This window comes from Rhinatrema bivittatum, chromosome 2 (genome assembly GCF_901001135.1).
Source record: "Rhinatrema bivittatum chromosome 2, aRhiBiv1.1, whole genome shotgun sequence".
Lineage (NCBI taxonomy): Eukaryota > Metazoa > Chordata > Amphibia > Gymnophiona > Rhinatrematidae > Rhinatrema > Rhinatrema bivittatum.
The window spans coordinates 217,316,908-217,337,713 of record NC_042616.1 but is presented as its reverse complement, the minus strand read 5'-3'; the positions used below and the strand labels follow the sequence as shown (position 1 = coordinate 217,337,713).

General features: G+C 46.4%; 1 long non-coding RNA gene across 2 annotated transcripts in view; it reads right to left on the bottom strand.

The window, feature by feature from the left end:
• The window catches only part of LOC115084365, a 48,719-nt gene that overhangs the window by 22,341 nt on the left and 5,572 nt on the right, over positions 1-20,806 (bottom strand). The window contains exon 2 of one of the 2 annotated variants that reach the window (XR_003854531.1): positions 10,183-10,918. The exons of the other annotated variant lie outside the window; for it this stretch is intronic. This is a non-coding gene — a long non-coding RNA (uncharacterized LOC115084365). The remainder of the gene's footprint in view (positions 1-10,182; positions 10,919-20,806) is intronic. 2 annotated transcript variants of the gene reach the window in all.

Genomic DNA, 20,806 nt, shown 5'->3' with positions numbered 1-20,806 from the left:
GTTAAATTACAGGAGGACCTTGCAAGATTGGAAGATTGGGCATCCAAATGGCAGATGAAATTTAATGTGGACAAGTGCAAGGTGTTGCATATAGGGAAAAATAACCCTTGCTGTAGTTACACGGTGTTAGGTTCCATATTAGGAGCTACCACCCAGGAAAAAGATGTAGGCATCATAGTGGATACTACTTTGAAATCGTCAGCTCAGTGTGCGGCAGCAGTCAAAAAAGTAAACAGAATGTAAGGAATTATTAGGAAGGGAATGGTTAATAAAACGGAAAATGTCATAATGCCTCTGTATCACTCCATAGTGAGACCACACCTTGAATACTGTGTACAATTCTGGTCGCCACATCTCAAAAAAGATATAATTGCAATGGAGAAGGTACAGAGAAGAGCAATCAAATGATAAAGGGAATGGAACAGCTCCCCTATGAGGAAAGGCTGAAGAGGTTAGGGCTGTTCAGCTTGGGGAAGAGACAGCTAAGGGGGAATATGATAGAGGTCTTTAAGATCATGAGAGGTCTTGAACGAGTAGGTGTGAATCGGTTAATTACACTTTTGGATAATAGAAGGACCAGGGGGCATTCCATGAAGTTAGCAAGTAGCACATTTAAGACTAATCTGAGAAAATTCACTCAACGTACAATTAAGCTCTGGAATTTGTTGCCTGAAGATGTGGTTAGTGCAGTTAGTGTAGCTGGGTTCAAAAAAGGTTTGGATAAGTTCTTGGAGAAGTCCATTAACTGCTATTAATCAAGTTTACTTAGGGAATAGCCTCTGCTATTAATTGCATCAGTAGCATGGGATCTTCTTGGTGTTTGGGTACTTGCCAAGTTCTTGTGGCCTGGTTTGGCCTCTGTTGGAAACAGGATGCTGGGCTTGGTGGACCCTTGGTCTAACCCAGCATGGCAATTTCTTATGTTCTTAAAAGTTGGGAAACACTGGAATATGGGACATATTAGTGTAGCTCAATAGTTCTCAGGGTCCAGAGGTGGGATCATGTAGTGATATTTGAAAGATGGTATTTTTTCATGAGATACTTACATATTTAAATTGATAATATGGAGGAATGTTGATATTGTGAAGGCGACAGCCCTTTCCATGTGGTGCACCATATTGACGTTTGGTTACACTGATAGGATATTTGGTGTGAGTAAGGATGATGTCTTTTTGGATCACGATATTTTACATCGATTGATATACTGGTGAAGAAAAGATATCATGGGATTTTTTTTTTTTTTTTATCACAGATGGAATTTCTACGGTTGATGTTTTCCACTTGCTTCAGGTTTTGAACTTATGGTTGGAAGGATTTGATTAACAAATCCACATGTTAACAGTTTATTTCACCCGTTATTGGATGTATTTCAAAAAGACTGAGTTATCTAAATATTTTGTGCTTGGGTCTCTCTCCTCTGAAGAAGCTGTATAGCAAAACATGTTGAAAGGGTTTTTATATGTTGTCTGTGTTATGAATTTTTGTTTGTTTTGTTTTATATATATATATATATATATTTATTTTTTTTTTGTCTTTTTGGGATGTGTGGGTGATGTACCTGTTTTCTGAGGATATTATATTTATGATGTCGATTTTATATAGTAGTTTTTGATTAAAAATATTGGGTCAATTTTAAAAGCGTTGCTTGCATTCTGTATGGGCCACATGTGAGCAGCGTGTATTTTAAAAGCCACAAATTAAGCCTGTGTATGTGTGTGCATGAGTAAAAAAAAAAAAAAATAGGGGGGTGGAGTTGGGGCTTATCAGGGCCATTCTGGGGCAGGTCCAAAATTTACATGCATAAATCTGTATTTTAAATCCGATGGCCACAGTGTGCAGCAGCCTGTTAGCCGCACATATTTACTTCTGCTTTTGATGAGGTATAAGTCTGCAGATATCGCTTTATAGACTTAAATTGCATGATGGGTTAGGAGAAACTGGAGGGAGTTCCTGCTGAAGAACCAGAGGGGTCTACATGACCTCAAGACAGACTGGGCAAATTGGTGGACTAATGGGTAAAACTGGGATTGTCTTTCACATCAGCATGTTTTAAAATCCACTTGCACACATTAAAGGTGACAAAGTCCTAAGGAAGATACACGAATTAAATTTGCTTGAGTAACCACTTAAAATTAGTTATGAGCGATAGGCATATTTTAAATCATATGCATTCAATCGTGCGTACAATTTAAAATTCCTGCATATGTGCGCTAGTGCGCACATGCATACTTATATGGCCACCCACATGCTCATTTTAAAGTTTCTGTCAATATTTTTATCTATATTTTTTTGGTCATAATATAGCATTTTGTTTTGTTGGTATTGTTCAGTGATATATATTTTTTGCCATTTATTAGCATTTTAAGCAGACCATAACAACTGTATAAGGAGCAGCTCCCTGTTATCCAAATTAAAAGAACCAAAAATGGTGCCAAAGAGAAACTCCATTGCCACTGTCCCAGAGAAGTCATATCTGCAAAATCATTTAAAGCTGTAAATATCGTTTAAAAAGTTAATTGTTTAAGCAAATACATGGAAAAACCACCTGCACTTGTGGGGAAGAGTGGCCCTGATGTGCCCATACCTGGCTAATAGCAGCCCAGCCTGTTCCAGTATGGGGAGCTTAGCAGCACACCAGAAAAGGAGAACACAACCATCAGCCACAGGACAATCTGAGTAGTCCCCCAGCTTGTGCTGGCAGATATTAATGGTTAAATACCAAACAATTTTCATCATCATTTATTTATGCCATGCCTAGCCAGACAAGTTCAAGGTGTGTTACATATAGAATTGTAAATGTATTTTTAAATAGTAGACCTAGATTAAATAAATTGTTACATAAAGTAAGGTGTGTCACCTATAGTATAGTATGCATACCCTAAAGAATACAGACTCTAGTGGAATTTGGGACCTTGGTGGGGATGCAGTATCTTGCTAAAACAGTATATACACTATACATAATAATGTGCCGTCTTTGGTAGGATTTGTGCCTTTAGTTGTGATGTATATAGAATTCCTAGCAGGGTTTGTGTTCTCATCAAAAGCTGTTTCAAAGAGCCACATTTTCACTTTTTTCCTGAAAGTTATGAGATCTGGGGCAAGTCTGAAGTGTAGTGGTAATAAATTCAATAGTATTGAGGCTGAGCCTGTAACGGTTCTCTTCCTGGTGCTGTTGAGACCCATGCTTTTTGTGAATGGTACCTCCAGTCGAGCCTGGGTTTAGGAGCGTAATGTGCAGGTAGGTGTTTAATAGGCCAGGGCTCATGATTTGAATTTAGTGCAGTAAATCATCAGAAACCAGTGTAGGGTTTTTAGAATAGTGGTTATGTGGTCGAATTTCTTAGCCTTCTCTTTCATGTGTGCTGTCTTACCATTTAAGTGGTTAATATTTACATCCCTAACAGAAATATTGTAAACTTCAGTAGGTTGAGTATATATTTAAATTTTCCACTCTAGCTGCTTATCTTAATATCTCAGTCTCTAGGAGAAACCTTGATTGTTTGGGATACCTATCTTTTTTTCTCTATATATGCTGCATTTGTGTGTTGGTCACACTGCATTTCACTCTCCAAAAATCACTTTTGTACTGCTTTTTCAGGACATGAAATGATTGATTTCATTTCTCCGAGGACAAATAGGATGGCAGTCTTCACACATGGGCAACATCATCCGATGGAGTCCAGCATGGAGAACTTATATCAAAGTTTCTAGAACTTTGACTGAGCTTCTCTGAGCATGCATTATACCCCGCATCCATGCGGGGTCCCCTCAGTCTCTCTTCTTTTCCGAGGAACCTCATGTGTCACAGCAAATTGAGTCTCTCCAAACTTCTTTAGGAAGTTAACTTTTTCTCGCTGTTTTTTTTGTATATTGTTTGCAGGATTGTGCAGTCAAGACGGGGTCCCTCCCTGGTTCTCTCCTTATTGTCACTAGTCAGGTTTCTCTACGTTTCTGGAATAGTTTTATTTCACTGGGTGACAGCGCGCTCGGTGCCCACCAGCCATCAAGTGCCACCATCAGATTTCGACATAGTGGCCCTTTTATTTCAAGATAACATGTCCGTTTCCAGGTTTAAATGGTGCCCTCGGTGCACTGGGACCATGTCTATCATAGACCCCCATGATAGATGTGTCCTCTACCTGGAGGCATCGCATAACATCCAAGGTTGCAGTAAGTGCACACAGATGACCCCAAAAGGACGAAAAATCCAGCTCAACAAGCTGGAACGACTCTTCAGGCATCAGTGGCATCAGCATCAAGGGACCTCAAAGCCCCAGTGAGTCATCGCCGTTGAGTCTGTCAATGTCGACAGCTGTCAGGGACGCTGGAGACAGGCCATTATGTGCCTCCCCAGGTCGAAGACGTCAGGGTTTATCGTCTTTGGCCTCGGAACTGGGGAAGTAAAGATCTAAACATCAAGGGAAGCCGAAGAAGTATCTGCATCAGTACCTGTTGATGCAAGGAGCCACGCAAAGGGATGCCAATTCTCCATTGATACTCAGGGTTCGCCATGGTCTCCACCAGTCCAGATGCCTGCCACTGATCCTCCTCTCTATTCCAAAGAGGATCTGGTCATGCTTCCTGGGTCCCAGTTGGTCTTGGCATCGACGCTCTTCTAGGAGAAGCTGGAAAGGTTCATGCAGTTGGCCATGGAGAAGACTGTGCGGGGACTCAGCATTGGGGCACCAAGGCCAGCGCCATCACTCCTTGAGCCACTGCTAGGATCTCTATACGAGCTCATTGGTGTATTACTGACACAGCCAGTGTTGGTACCCGGGGCGGCATCGATGCCCAGTAGAACATTGGTGGTGTCACCAGCCAATCTGGTGGACAACACAGGGGCCAGAGCCCCCAAGGCCTGTTGAGTCAATTCCTATACCACTGGCCAGAGGCCAAAGACTTCTGGCCCTGTCTCCTGCATATAACAGCAAGAACAAAGACCCTTATGACCCCTAGTGAAATGACTCATCCAGTGTTTCCGACAGCGCATCGGCTAGTCGCCCCTCAGAACCATCTCTTCCTGATGATAGAAGGAAGTCTCCCCCCAGAAGACCTCTTCTTCACAGTTTTTGGAAGGGAGATAGTTGAGGTCATCCCGTTTCAGTTACAGATGGAGGGGAACACTTGGTACATTATGTTGGATATTCTCCAGTATGTGGAGCCTCCCAAGGAGATCATGGCAGTCCCAGTACACAAGATCTTTTACAGTTACTGATGAGGCTATAAGAATACCCCCTCTCAGTTCCTCCCATCACTAGGAAGGTGGACACAATTTATCTCGTCCGGAAGGTTCTCGGAATTGACAAGCATCAGCTGCCACACTATCGGTGGTCAAATCTGCTCTCAAAAAAGCCAAGCGCACTCGGACCCATTCCTCGGCACCCCAGCGAAGGATCAGAGAACCATGGATGCTCTTGCGAGAAAAGTGTTTCAGTGTGCTTGCTCATCACCCGCATGCAGCCTACCAGCTCTACATGGGCCAGTATCTGCAGGACTTCTGAAGCAGGTGCAGGAGCTACTCAAGCAGCTGCCTCAGCAGCAGCAGGACACCCTCCAGTCGCTGGTGCATAAGGGCCTGAAGTGCGGAAAACACAGGGTCCGGTTGACCTATGCTGTTTTCGAGACAGCATTGAGGGTTTCTGCCACAGGGATTGGCGCCTGTAGACTGCATGACTGCAGGTTTTGGATCTCCATCAGGAAGTGCAAGAGTGATTTCCTAATGTGCCATGCACTGGAGATAATCTCTTTGAAGATAAAGTGAAGGATGCAATGACCCAAATGTGGGATCATCATGCAGCATTGCAACAGCTCTCCATTGGCACATCTGACCTGTCCTCTGCTAGGAGGTCCTTAAGATCTGGCCACAGGAAGTTTTTCTTCCACCCGAGGAGATACTACCCATTGCCGCCTCCGACCCCATCAGCAATAGCAGGCCCCTTGTAGCTGTCCCAGGCAACAGAGGGCTTCAAAACCCCAGCTGGTTCCTCAGTCAACTCTGGGGTTGGGGTTTTGACTGGATAGCCACGTCTGCCATACCTGGGAAGATAAGACCTCTGATCGGGGGGAGGCTATGATTCTATGTGAGCCTGTGGCCCAGTGAAACCTCAGACCAGTGGTTTCTGGCCATCATCCACAGTGGGTACAGATACAACCTATTGAGTACCCTGCCATATTGCCCCTGAGTCCCTTTTGGGGACCGATAATGTAACAGGAGGTACTTCTTGCGGAGCTTCCTCCCTCATAATGGCCAGGGTAGGGATTTTACTCCTGGTACTTTCTGATTCCAAAGATAACAGGTGAACTCTATCCCATCCTAGACCTGATGGCCTTGAACAAGTTTCTAAGAAAAGAACGTTCTAGATGGTTTCCCTGGGCACCTTGATCCCCTTCTTGCAAAAAAGGAGACTGGCTATGCTCCCTCATTGAGATCTTCCCCAGTCATTGGAAGTATCTCCAATTTGAGGTGGGAAAATACTACTTCCAGTATCGCCAGTTGGACTAGTGTCAGCCCTACATGAAATGCTTAGATGTGGTGATGGCGCACCTTTGTAGGCTGGGAGTCCATGTTTTCCTCTATCTGGCTGATTGGCTAGTTAAGAGCACCTCTCAGGCAGGCACTGTGGAGTTCATGCGTTCAACCATCAGGGTGCTGTATTCCTTAGGATTTATCATCAAGTACCCCAAGTCCCATCTCAGCCCATCACCGCAATTGGACTTCATTGGAGCCCTGCTAGCCATGGCTCAGGCCAAGGCCTTCCTGCCCCAGCAATGGGTCATCAATTTGATGACCAACGCAGCAGAAATTCAAGTGAGCCAACAGATTTCAGCATGGCACATGTTGAGGCTGTTGGGCCACATGGCCGTAACAATACATGTCGTTCTCGTGGTACATTTGCACATGCAGAGAGCCCAATGGACTTTAAGGTCCTACTGGCAACATGACACACAAGATCTACGGGCCTGCATCTAAGTCACCCCGCCCCTCCGGGACGATTTGTCCTTGTGGCGGGTACATTCTAATCAGGAACGGGGAGTATCTTTTCAAAGTCCTTATGTCCAAATTGTGCTAACAACAGCTGCATCCACCCTGGGCTGGGGAGCTTATGTTGATAGGCTTTGCACCCAGAGACTATGGTCCACCGAGGAACAACTGTATCAAATCAATTTCCTGGCGACCTGGTACCCTCTATGGGCTTTCAGAGATCAACAGTCCAACAAAATTGTGCTGATACAGACCAACAACCAAGTGGTAATGTGGTATGTGAAAACAGAGAGGTATGGGTTCATACCACCTGTGTCAGGAAGCAGTCCAAATATGGTCTTGGGCCCTCTCCCATGGGATAGTGCTGAGAGCCATGTATCTGGTTGGAACGGAAAATGCAATTGCAGACAGACTGAGTCGTTCATTCTGACCCCATGAATGGTCTCTGATCCAAGAGTTGGTGAATCGGATCTTCCTCCTGTGGGGAAGCCTGGAAGTGGATCTGTTCACTGTGCCCTAGAACAAGAAGGTTCCTTAGTTCTGCTTCCTGTACAGGACACACGGCAGACCAGCCTTGAATGCCTTCACCCGCAATTGGAGCGCAGGTCTCCTGTATGTGTATCCTAGGCCCTATCACTCACAGCCTGGATGTTGAAAAGTTGATCCTGCCACCACTCAGTCTCTCAGAGGATGTGTCTCAAGTGCTTGTAGCTTCCAGAAAGCCTTCCACTAGAAAGTCCTATGGACTGAAGTGGAGGAGGTTTTCCATATGGTGTGAACGGAAGACTCTACACAAACTACTTGACTACCTTCTACACCTTTTGGAAGATGGTCTGAAAACAACTCAGTTATGGCTCACCTGATTGTGATTGGCTGCGTATCACCTTTGTGTAGACGATAAGCCCATCTCTGTACAGCCTATAGTTGGACGGTTCATGTGAGGTCTGCTTCAGTTGAAGTCTCTTCTAAGGCCCCCCCGCTGTGTCCTGGGCCATCAACATGGTTTTAGCTTAGCTGATGAAAGCTGTTTCTGAGCCACTGTGCTCCTGTGACCTAAGTACCTGACCTGGAAGGTCATATTTTTGGTGGTGGTCACGTCAGCATGCAGTCAGTGAGATACAGCCCTTAGTGACTTATCCACCTTACACTAAGATTATTCATGATAATGTATGCACCCTAAGTTCCTGCTTACGGTAGTGTCAGACTTCCATCTTAATCAGTCCATCGTCCTGCCAACATTTTTCCCAAGCCCTATTCATACCAAGGCGAACGAGCCCTGCACAGTTTGGATTGCAAAAGAGCCTTAACCTTCTATCTGGAGTGGACAGAAACCCATAGACAGTCCACCCAACTTTTTGTTTCTTTTGATAAGAACAAATTGGGGATCTATGTTGCCAAGGAGATGCTTTCCAGTTGGCTAGCAGACTGCATCTTCTTTAATTGTACCCAGGTGGGATTGCATTTTGGGGGCCATGTCAATGATCACTCTGTTCAAGCCATAGCAGCGTCTGTGGCCCATTTGCAAGCAATCCGTATAGAGGAGATCTAAAGAGTTGCAGCGTGGAGTTCCATCCACTTATTCACAACTCATTACTGTCTGGATAGGGATGGCCAACACAACAGCAGGTTTGGCCAATCTGTCCTTCAGAACTTGTTTGAGGTTTAGAACTGAACTCTGTTCCCGCTTAGGGCCCATTATTTCTGATCAGGCTACCTCGTTCCTGTTACCAACAAAATGTTGTTCTTGTACCCACTGGTACTTGTTTTGTTGATCCCCTTTTTGTTTGTGGGGCCACCTGTAGCTAGGGATTCACCCATATGTGAGGACTGCCATCCTGCTTGTTCTCAGAGAAAGCAGAGTTGCTTACCTGTAACAGGTGTTCTGAGGATAGCAGGATGTCAGTCCTCATGAAACCCACCCGCCACCCCGCAGAGTTGGGTTTCCACTTTGTGGTTTTGTTCTTATTTATTATTTTAATCCTCAGTTATAGGTTATAAGACCGAGGGGACCCCACGTGAATGCATGGTATAATGCATGTTCAGAGAGACACAAAGTTCTAAAAACTTTGACATAAGTTTTCCATGCCGGGCTCCATCGGATGATGTCATTCGTGTGAGGTCTGACGTTCTGCTGTCCTCAAGAACACCAGTTACAGGTAAACAACTTGCTTTTCTTAACATCTACTCTTGGAATCTCACCAAAACTTGTCCCTTAACCTTAAATGAGAAAGCAATATATAGTTAAAATTCTTTTCTTATGGGACACATAAAGATAACAATTTACTATGAGTTTTACAAAGGTAACTATTTTGTATGTAAAATGGCCTTCTGAAACATTGCACAGCTTCTGTGCAAGTAAAAGTACATGCGCTTTCTAAAAGTGTGCATAGTTTTATATGCTGCGAAAAGTGTGCATAGTAAGTAAAAATATGCACGTTTTTGTGCTGTGGGGAAAAAGGTATTCCTGGGGGCGGGAGGAGGTTGTACATGCATAAATATTTTTTTGCCATTTTTCATGGACTCTTACTCTAGTTTTATTTATAAAACAATAGAAAACATGAAGTTGTGGGGAAGTAGAGCCCCCCTTCCCAGAAAGTTTTAGTAATACATAGTAACTGCTAGTGTAATTAAAATCATCTTTATTAACATCAAAGTATTCGTTTGGCCACTAGAAAAAAGGAAAATATATTAGTAAAGTGCTTTATACTTAAGTGCTGGAACCTTTCAGATCAGGAAGTGCCCAGATTGTTTCCACTAGTTAGTGAGGAAAAACAAAAAGCTGTAGTGTTTGCTTCAGCATTCTTACTAGTAAAATCCTGTTGTACTTGCAGCTTGATTAGGGCTGCTGCATGAAAAATTGCTGCCTTACGCAGTTTCCAGATTTGGCACCCCAGTCCTGGCTTTCTGCCATCCCTTGCTTCACACCTGGACTGGGCCTCTACTGCCACCATTCACATCTCATGTCTTCCACTAGTAACACTTACTCTATAAGTATGGGGACTGACCCACTGCGTTCTAACAGTCACTGTGGCGCAAGGGGGTGCACATTTGTGCACCTTGCGCGCGCCAAGCCCTGCGCGCGCTGCCAGTTCCCCCCACCTTCCCCTACCTAACCCACCCCCCCAACCCTATCTAAACCCCCCCTACCTTTATCGCCAAAGTTACGCTACTTGCAATAAAGGTGATTATATATTTCTTACCACCCTCAAGTTATTTCATCCGTGCACAACGCAATTTCAAAACACAAATCTCGTTTGCCCTCTATGGCCAGAGATAGTGGGACAGTCCGCCAAGAGCATGCGCCGCCTGAGTAATTGCAGGACCGGAAACAGAAGTTGGATGCCAGAAGGCAGCCTGTGACGTCTCCGTGTTGGTGCGCTGAGCTGAGCTGCACATCCGCGGGAGCTGAATGAGGAAGCGAGGGGGGCGGGGTGGAAGTTGTGGCTCGTCGTCGGTGGCAGAGCGGCGAAAAAAAAACAACCCACTTGCTGCTGAAAAGAAAATTCACCTATACATTTAAAAAGCAGCCCAATTTGGCAGGAAAACCGCCTGCTTGGCAACACTGGCCGGCACCATGCTCGGCTCCATCCCTGAGGACGTTAAAAGGCTGCTGGCAGGTAATTGTGGCGGTCCCCGCGCCCTCTCCCAGTGATAACACAGCCTGGGGGTAGAGGGGAGGGGAGAGAAGGGTAAAAGATACAGGAAAGACAGCCGACCCAATTTTGGGGGAGCAGGGTATGGTGATGAACAGCAGCCTCTTGTTTCAAATCCCTGTTGATACGGTACTAAGCTGATGGGTGCGTACGGGAGCGATTCCAGGGTGTTATTTCTGGGGTTAGGGGAAACGCCAGGAAGCCTTTGTAAAACAGACTTTTCTGTGCCATCTTGTGAAAAAGAGGAAGAAGAATCTCCCAAACTTCCTGGATCTCACACAATCTGTAATAGAAATGGGAAGGTTTATTAAACACTTAATTGCCTTCGTTTTTCTGTGCGTGATCCTGTAAAGGGTCTCCAGAATAAAACAGTCTGTGGTTGGCAGGGAATTGCATTTACACCTTGAGTTAAAGTGGTTAATTGTGATTTAAGGACGTTTGTTTCTCATGTGTCCCCTTTGGAAGAACCTGTAATGTTTATACTGAATCTGAGCTTTGTTCTCAAGTGGACCATATTGTACTGGGGTTGAAGGGGGGTGGGGGTGGCGGGGAAGATTTTATTTTCTGACTCTGTACCAGTAGTTTGTAGTAGGGCTTCAAACGGAATGTTGAGCATGGATAAAGACCCACAATGTAGGGCAGTGTAAAGGCTGCGTTTACCCTCCCTCCCCCCACCCCCCCCCAATACTGCACAATTTACATAACTTCTTCCGAAAAGCAGATTTTATTGATTGGACAAAGATGGCCGCAGCCCACAGACATTGAATAATCAGCAATTAGCAAACATATCAATAACGTCATCATAACTGTACAAAACTCCATAACAACTCGTAACTAAATTAGTGACCAGCGAGCCCCCCCCCCCCCGGCTTCTATGTGGTAAGTATAAAAGTCAGCTGAGGCGGGCGCACACCCCTTGGCCGTATAAGCCGTGGAGCTGTCCTTTGACACCTGGCCGTTAAAGCCACAGCGTCCGGCGACCCGACCGTGGAAGTCGGGAACGTTTGTTCTAATCGCCCCAGTATTTCCTTCTTCCCTCTTGGCCGTTGAAGCGTCGAGGGACTGCGCCGGATCTGTTAGGCCGCTTGCCCAGTCCGAACAGCCTGTTCGATCCTCCTAAATGCAGGGGTGTGTGTGTTATCGCTTCTGCCAGTCACCATGCCATGGTTCCCCGGTAGCGACACTGCTTACCGGGGACCCCCCCAACAACCCAACTGGGCTGCGGCCATAAGGTGCAACACCGCTTGAAGACCATCCTGCAGATCAGAGTTAAAATGTCTGAGCCAACGTCCAATAGATGTACACCATCAGGTTGAAAACATCCCTGGACTCATCTATACATTCGTGTGTAACAGACAAACCATCAAAGACACGTATGAATTTTCCCCATCCATTTGTTAATCTTTTCCTAACCTTTTCCATCGCTGAATGAGAACGCTCACCTCTCCAGATCCTGCAAGGGGTGATGCAGGACCAGACCATCACCGACTGAGGGAACATGTTATGCAATACCATTAAATCTTTCTGCATTTTTTGGGTGAGAACGACGCTTTTGGTACAGGGCATATCATTACCGCCGAGATATATGACGACTGCCGAAGGAGTGTCGGGGTTGCGATTGTGTAGCTCCAACACAGTCGGTAATAACTGGTCCCACAACATCCCTGGGATCCCTTTCCAAATCAAAACAGTCGCTGAGGTGCCATCCCTAGGTGCTCCCCTGTCAGGCATTGCAGGGCCCTCCTATTTATTTATTTTTATTTATTTATTGTTTTTGTTATACCGAGTTTCATGACAGGCATCACATCAACCCGGTTTACAATTAACAAAGTGTGAAAAGCATAACGTAGCGTAGTAAACAATATTCTCAATAAAAACCTTGAACTTTAAATACAGGGAATCAGAAAAAGGATGTGAGAAAGTTACAATAAAACAGGGAAAAATTAACTTGGAACTGGAAGGGGGGAGAGAAAAGAACAGAGCAATATTTACATTTCAGCCAATTAATGTAAAAAATTAGCAAGATGAGTAAATAAGACTATGCGAATAAATGTGGCGGTACATCACTGTGAGATGGAACATACGTAACCAGAAGGCTAAGTATGACACAGAATATGAATAAATATGACACAGAATTTGGATCCAATTGTGCTGTTGCGTGAAGTTTTATTCAGGGCTTGGAAATGCTTTTTTGAAAAGCCAAGTTTTTAGTCTTTTCCTAAATGTTAGAGAGCATGGCTCCTGTCTCAAATCTGGTGGGATAGAGTTCCAGAGAGCTGGACCTGCTGAAGAGAAGGCTCTGAGACTCAAAGATTTATGTTGGAAGGTTTTGGCCTTTGGAATTTGGAGTGACTCTTTGTAGTATTCCCTGATGGGTCTGACGGAAGTGTATTTTTTAAGTGGTATTTGTAGGTCGATTTGCGTGTGTTGGTTGATAGTTTTGTATATGATGTTGATGGTTTTGTACATGATTCTATAATGGATTGGTAGCCAATGGAGGTTTTTGAGGATAGGTGAAATGTGGTCGATTTTCCTGGAATTTGTGAGGACTCTGGCTGCAGAGTTCTGAACCATTTGTAGAGGTTTAGTATAAGAAGCTGGGAGGCCTAGTAGTAACGAGTTGCAATAATCTAGTTTGGAAAAGATTATTGCTTGCAAGATTGTTCTAAAGTCCTGAGCGTGGAAGAGTGGTTTAATTCTTTTCAGAATATGCAATTTGTAGAAGCAATCCTTTGTGGTTTGATTAATGAATGGTTTGAGGTTGAGACGATTGTCTAGTATGGCTCCTAGGTCTCTTACATGGGCTGTTTGAAGGAGTGTGGGTGGTTTTGGAAGTATGTTATTGTTTTCCGGTGATATGAGCAGGAATTCTGTTTTTGAAGCATTGAGCACAAGATTTAGACTGTTGAGGAGAAGTTTAATTTCTAATAAGCAAGTGTCCCAGTATTCCATTGTTTTTGAGATTGATTCTTTTATGGGGATCACGATCTGTACGTCGTCTGCGAAAATGAAGTGTTTAAGGCTTAATTTTGTAAGTAATTGACATAGTGGTAGCAGGTAGACATTGAAGAGTGTGGGTGAAAGTGATGAACCTTGCGGCACCCCTCTATTAGATGGGTGGTATTGGGATTCTTTATTGTGAATTTTGACTCTATATCCTCTGTTTCCTAGAAATGTTTTGAACCAGTTTAATGTGGCACCTGTTAAACCAATGTTTGCCAGTTGTTTTAGAAGGAGGGAGTGGTTGACGGTGTCGAAGGCCGCCGAGAAGTCGAGGAGGATTAGTAAATATGCTTGGCCTTTATCAATACCAGAGAGGAGGAAGTCCGTGAGTGAAAGTAGTAGCGTTTCTGTGCTTGCGGCTTTGCGAAAACCATATTGGTTTGGGGACAGAATACTGTGGTCTTCTAAGTAGTTGGATAGTTGGGTGTTTACCAATTTTTCCATGATTTTGGCTATGAAAGGGAGGTTGGAAATAGGGCAGAAGTTGTTGGGATCACATGCATTTAGATTTGGTTTTTTTAGTAGTGGCTTGATTGAGGCAGTTTTTAGGTCATCTGGGTAGATACCATGTGCTAGAGAGCAGTTTATGATATCTGCTAGGGTTTTTGCTATTGTGTCAGGGATGAGAAGAAGCATTTTAGAAGGGATTTGATCAAATGGATGAGATGACCCACGATCTGCACAAATTAAAGCAAAAGAAAAGAAACACATGAAGCGGGGAGGGTTGATAATCCCGGCTACCCGCTACCTGTAAAATAACCCGGCGGCTTCACATATCTCCTGAACCTGCCAGAGCGCCAACTGCCAATTGCCATGACCTCACCAAACTAGCTGCCGCTGTCGCCGCCCCTATGCGGAAGGAGTGCGACGAATAGCCCTCTGTGCCCAGACCCAAGGATTTTAAAGCCATTTGCAATACCCGACAAAACTGGTATCTCATTAATGGTACCCCAGAAGCGTGTACCAACAGCGAACCTCCGTATGTTGTACACCGCAACGTGCAAATATGCTATCGTGCAACGAACTGGGCAATTCACGGGTGGTGATAGTCGCTCCTGCTCTCAATTGATCTGTTTTGGACCTGTGAATGTGACGGGTCAGTTTTCCTTCTTCAAACCTTGTATCCGCCAACTGCAAGCAAGTAGCTAACGGCCCGCGCTTAGACTGAGCTGCTAGCTCGCTAACACGCAGGGCCGCGTAAAAAGCCAGGGAGAATGCACATTTAAATAAGAATGATTCTGCTTCATTACACGGATGCTCCTGAGGATCTCGATGGTAATGGGCTTTCTACCGTCCCTTCTCTGGGTGTTCTCCCTGGCCCAACCCAACATAGCCCTCTTAACAGGAAACAATGCTGAACTGGGGGACCCCAGAAGCCTGGAAAAAGGAAATTCCCACTAAGCGATTTGCTACCGTAGCTCTGGACTTTCCTTGGCTCTTGCAATACATCATGTACTCCAACAGCGTGGACACAGGTAATGGCCAATCATCTCCTTCAAGTGACTCCTTCCCCCCGAATCCTAGTATCTCCCGACACGCTAGGAGGTAACTCTTCCACGTGTTCACTGACAAGGACCCCAAAATCATGCTCCAAAGTTCGGAGGGCCAAGTAGCCACACCATCTCGGGTGTGGGGGCCGGGTAACAGTCTGCCATCGGTGCTAGGCTGTGAAATGTTGTGAACTACAAGCGGGAGAGAGAGTCAGCAATATTATTGAGTCTACCTGGTACATGGGCCACTCTAAAGGTGAAATTGAAGCGCAAGCACGTGAGCACCAAATGCCGGATGAGAGCATTCGATTCAAAAGTGCATTAATCACTTGCACCGCAGCCATGTTGTCGGATCCGAACACAACGTGAGACCCCACAAGTGACTCTCCCCAGATAAGGGCAACCACAATCGGGAATAACTCAAGGAATGTTAAGTCCTTGGTGACTTTGTGCCGGCGCCACGGATGTGGCCACCGCTCAGCGCACCAAGCGCCCTGGAAATAAATCCCGAATCCAACGCCTCCTGCCGCATCTGTGAATAACTCCAGCTCACTGTTCTGCCTAGGGGGTTTGGCCACAATGCAACACCATTGAAGTCCTTTAGAAAGGTCTCCCACACAACCAGGTCACTCTTAATTGCACTGGAAACCCTTAGACAGTGGTGTTTTTTCACGCACCCCAGCTATAGCAAGTGATAACCTGTGTAAAAAGGCCCTGCCCATAGGAATCACCCTTGAAGCGAAGGTAAGTAACCCAATCAAGGACTGGAACTGCCTCAAGGTGGCCTTCTTAAGGCAGTGCATTTCAGAGATTGCCTCCCTAAGCTTAAACACTTTATCCTCAGGCAACCTGGACCGCTGGGCCACCGCATCCAGCTCAATCCCAAGGAAGGTAATTGTGGTAGCTGGTCCTTCCGTTTTCTCTTCCGCTAACGGGACGCCGAAGTGTCTAGCTACCTCTTTTGCGATGACCAGTGGGTTAAAGCAGTCATCGCCGTTCCTCCCCACCAACAGGAAATCGAGGTAGTGCACTATCTGCCTTCTATTTGCATGCTGTTCGATTACCCAATGAAAAATGAACTGAATAATTCAAACGATGCACCAGAGATTGAACAGCCCATCGGTATGCAGCGGTCGAAATAAAACTGCCCCTTGAAATGAAAACCCAGCCAGTGGAAGGAGTCCAGGTGCACCGGCAGAAGGCGAACTGCAGATTCTATGTCTACCTTAGCCATGTGCACGCCGGGTCCTGCCTCCTAGATCATATGAATTGCCGCGTCAAATGAGGAGTATGACATCGCACATAATGAGGGTCAATTTGGTCGTTGACCAAATTACTAGGCGGGAAGACAGGTTATGTATCAGCCGGAAGCATCCCGGCTCTTTTAGGGAACCATACCCAGGGGGATAATACCAAATTTGGCGAAGGCGGATAAAGGAAGGGGCCCGCTATCCTACCTAAAGCTAATTCAGCTTGCACTTTTTTCCCTGCCTGCTCCTCATGCATCGCTATTAAACGTGCATTGCTTGGAGGGGGTTCCGGCGTAATAGGGGCTATAATTTGACTAGGGATCCAGAAGCCGTGCATGAAGCCAATATAAATCCGCTCAGCCTCGTCCTGGTAAGGATAGCGATCAAGCCATGGGCGCATTGCCTCAACGATGACCAGGGTTGTGGCCCGTGAACTCAGCCGGGCATCCCCCCCTGCTGCTGCTGCTGAAACTGTGATCTCTGGAGGTGCGACACTGAATGGCCGGGTGTGAACCGAAACCGCAGGTGGAGCAAATGTGTTTGAACTTACAGTTTTCCACGTGCAGTGACCAGCGTTGAACTGTTTGCATGTGTCTCGCCTCCCCGCACCCTGAAATGAACCGCTCTCTCTCATGAATAAGCCCCTATCTCTCGAATAACTGTATTGATGGAACCGCTCTATCCGCCCATGAGGACTTCTGTAAAGTCATCTCATCCAACTACAGGTTAATCAATCTGTGCTGCCAAGAGACGGCGGAGTTTTGGGCCATGTTTTTCCGAAAACAAATGTCGTAGTTCAGCCAAGCCCAACCTCCCCGCCTCTGTGCTACCATGATGGTGTCCATGTATCTTATGAAGAAAGGGGAATGTTCAGGCTCGCATTCCACAATCACGGTCATGAAAATGTGGAAAGCCCTGATCCAATTCTGAATGTTCTTGGCCACTTTGGGTCTCTTTTCTGTCACCTCACTTGATCCCCCTTTCTCTGGCTCAACTTCCATATCAGTAATAAGGAGCGAAAATATATCAATATAATCCCGCTTCCATATTTTTTCTTTAATTGATGCTGGCACACTATGGGCTAAGGGTGTGACCCCACATAAAACATCGCTTGCTACTTGTGGCGCTGGATTTTGAGAAGCCAAACTGGCGAGGGCTAAGGGAAGGATTGACGTCTACTGGCGACTGAGGAGTGTGAACTAAGGCTGGCAAACTGTTAACTGTTGATTGCAGCACCGGAATAGAGGGTGGGGTTGACAGGCAAGGGGCAGCCGAAGCTTCCCCACAACCTTAGAACATCGTGGATGCCCCAGTGACGCCTCAGGGCCAATTAATAGCTTTTCTGGAGCCCACAGGATGACTTTTCTTGTCCGCTAATGCCCCTAGCTGCTGTGATTTGGCGCTCCTCTTGCGTAACGCTGACAACCAACCCTGCGGAGCTGAGGAGAGCACTGTTATATCCTGCACTAGGTTGTCTCCTGGTGAGCACTCGGGCTCTCCTGACGAAGCACCTTTGCCACGTCCGTGAGACGATGAAGGGGGAGACCCCGCCATGAGCTGCCCTACCCACTCCATTCCGTGCGCTGCTGCATGCTCTTTAATTTCTAAACAGCCACTGATCCATTTCACTTACAGCTGGTGCTACAGTATTGGATGCTGGCGCTGCAGTATTGGATGCCCCCTGCTTTTTGCACCTGCACTGCCCTGCTTGCTTGCTTTTGGCTTGATGATCCTGTTCTTACCTCGGTCTTTCTCACTGCCCAACCTTTTGAGCCTGCTACCCCTAGGGGGGCCTGTTGATGTGCCGAGGACCCTTCTGCCACTGCTGACCGCTGACTTGTAGACACCATCCCCGACTGACAATTACTACATTCAAAATTACAGTTAATTGATAAACTGTTTTTTTTTTTTTTAAACCCTTGGGGGCGGATTTTAAAAAGCATTTACATGCGTAAATCTGGGTTTTACGCATGTAAATGCACTTTACTCGAGTAAGTGGGCTTTTGAAAATTGCTACAATATATGCCATTGAATCGTCCATAGGATTTATTCGCATAAGTGCACTTTACGTGAGTAAATGGCTTTTGAAAATTGCTACAATAGTAGTTACATTTATGCGCGTAACTCCTTTGAAAATTACCCCCCTGCTGTTTGTATCCTCGGTAATATGGCCGCAGCCATGCGGCCCACATGACTTAAATGTCAGCCGTCAAGCCCTGCTCCCCAACCTGGCTGCCGCCCTGTGTTCCAAGTGCAGTTCCCAAAATGATCACTGGCATAATGGCTGCTGCCATGTGCTGCCTCCCAAAATGGCTGCCGCCATGTGCTGCCCCCCAAAATGGCTGCTGCCATGTGCTGCCCCCCAGCATACAAAGACACACAGCAAACAGGCTGCTGGCCCTTTAAACACAATGTGCACTGCACCGCTGTGGCCTTAGTCCTGTGCTGCTCCCCAAAATGGCTGCTGCCATGTGCTGCCACCCCAGCATACAAAGACATGCACTGCAAACAGGCCGCTGGCCCTTTAAACACAAACAGGTCAAATCAGTAAAGTGCGGCCGCGGTTACCCTGCTCCTAACTCGCTTTCTACCCACTTTTTGGCCGCGTTAGTCCAACCCGCGATACACTATCCCCTTTAAAGGAAAATTAGTTCTTACCTGTTAATTTTCCTTCCTGTAGTACCACGGATCAGTCCAGACAGTGGGTTGAGCCTCCTTTCCAGCAGATGGAGACAGACTAAAACTTGAAGGATGCCCTATATCAGGACAGAGCCTATCCTCTACCCCTTCAGTATAAAGTATGTCCAAGCATAAAACAACAAACCCAAGAATAGGATCAAGCAAGTAACTGTAAAGCTCAATGGAGCAAATATAGAATAATGTAGAAAAACATGGTATACTTCTACGCTCTTGCATCAACTTGGTATAAGAAAACGACCAAGGCTTCCGGTGTAATTGCTCAGTAATCTTGCACAAAAAAATATATGAAAATCTGCAGACCTGCAAGAAAACCAGCTTCGAGAGGACAGAAGGACAGACAGACAGGGAAGGGCGTCTGGACTGATCCGTGGTACTACAGGAACGAAAATTAACAGGTAAGAACTAATTTTCCTTTCCTGTACGTACCCGGATCAGTCCAGATAGTGGGATGTATCAAAGCTTCCCTAAACTGGGTGGGACCGAGACAGTCCCGCTCGAAGCACTTGCCGCCCAAAGGAACCGAACACCGTGCAGACAGTAGTGCCGAGCAAAAGTGTGCAGAGATGTCCGAGTGGCAGCCCTGCAAATCTCCTGCGGGGAGACAAAACTGACTCTCCGCCCACGAAGTACCCTGAGAACGCAGGGAATGGGCTTTCAGACCCTCAGGAAGTGGACGACCTTGACAAAGGTACGCCGAGGAAATGGCTTCTTTCAACCAACGCGCAATCGTGGTCTTAGAAGCCTGCTTATCCCGGTTGGGACCACTCCAAAGGACGAAGAGATGGTCCGATACGAAGTCATTAGTGACCTGGAGATAACGAAGCAAGATTCGTTTGACATCCAGCCGACGGAGGTCGCCACCAGCCGTACCCGCAACCTCCTCCGGAGAGAACGCAGGGAGTTCTACCGACTGGTTGACGTGAAAAGCGGAGACAACCTTAGGTAAGAAGGAAGGAACTGTCCTGAGAGAGAACCCGGAATCCGAAAAACGCAAGAAGGGCTCCCGACAGGACAGCGCCTGAAGCTCGGAAATACGACGAGCAGAGGAAATAAGAGATCAGAAAGACAGTCTTTAGGGTAAGATCCTTGAGCGTAGCGTGGCGAAGAAGCTTGAAGGGAGCCGCACAGAGAGCACGAAGGACTAGGTTGAGACTCCACGATGGACACGTGGCCCAAGAGGGGGGCTGAGGTGTCTAACGCCCCTCAGGAAACGAATCACGTCAGGGTGAGCTGCTAAGGCATGACTGTCCACCCGACCCAGGAGAGAGCCGAGCGCAGAGACTTGAACGCTTAGAGAACTGAAGGAGAGGCCCTTAGAGAGACCCTTCTGAAGAAAAGAAAGAATCAAAGGAATCAAGGCGGAGCGCGCAGGGACACCCGCCTCCGTACACGCGGACTCAAAAACTTTCCAGATGCGCACATAAGCCAGAGAAGTCGACTGCTTCCGGGCTCGCAGCAGGGTGGAGATGACCTCCTCCCTATTACCTTTGTGCCTCAGGCGATGCTGTTCAAAAACTAGGCCGCAAGACAGAAGCGATCGGCCTGGTCAAAATATACAGGCCCCTGCCGGAGGAGACGAGGAAGATGACCGAGGCGCAGGGGCCCGTCCACCGCTAGATTGATGAGATCCGCGAACCAAGGCCTTCGTGGCCATTAGGGAGCGACGAGAATCACCGGTCCCCGGTGGAGCTCGATTCTCCTGAGAACTTTCCCCACCAGTGGCCACGG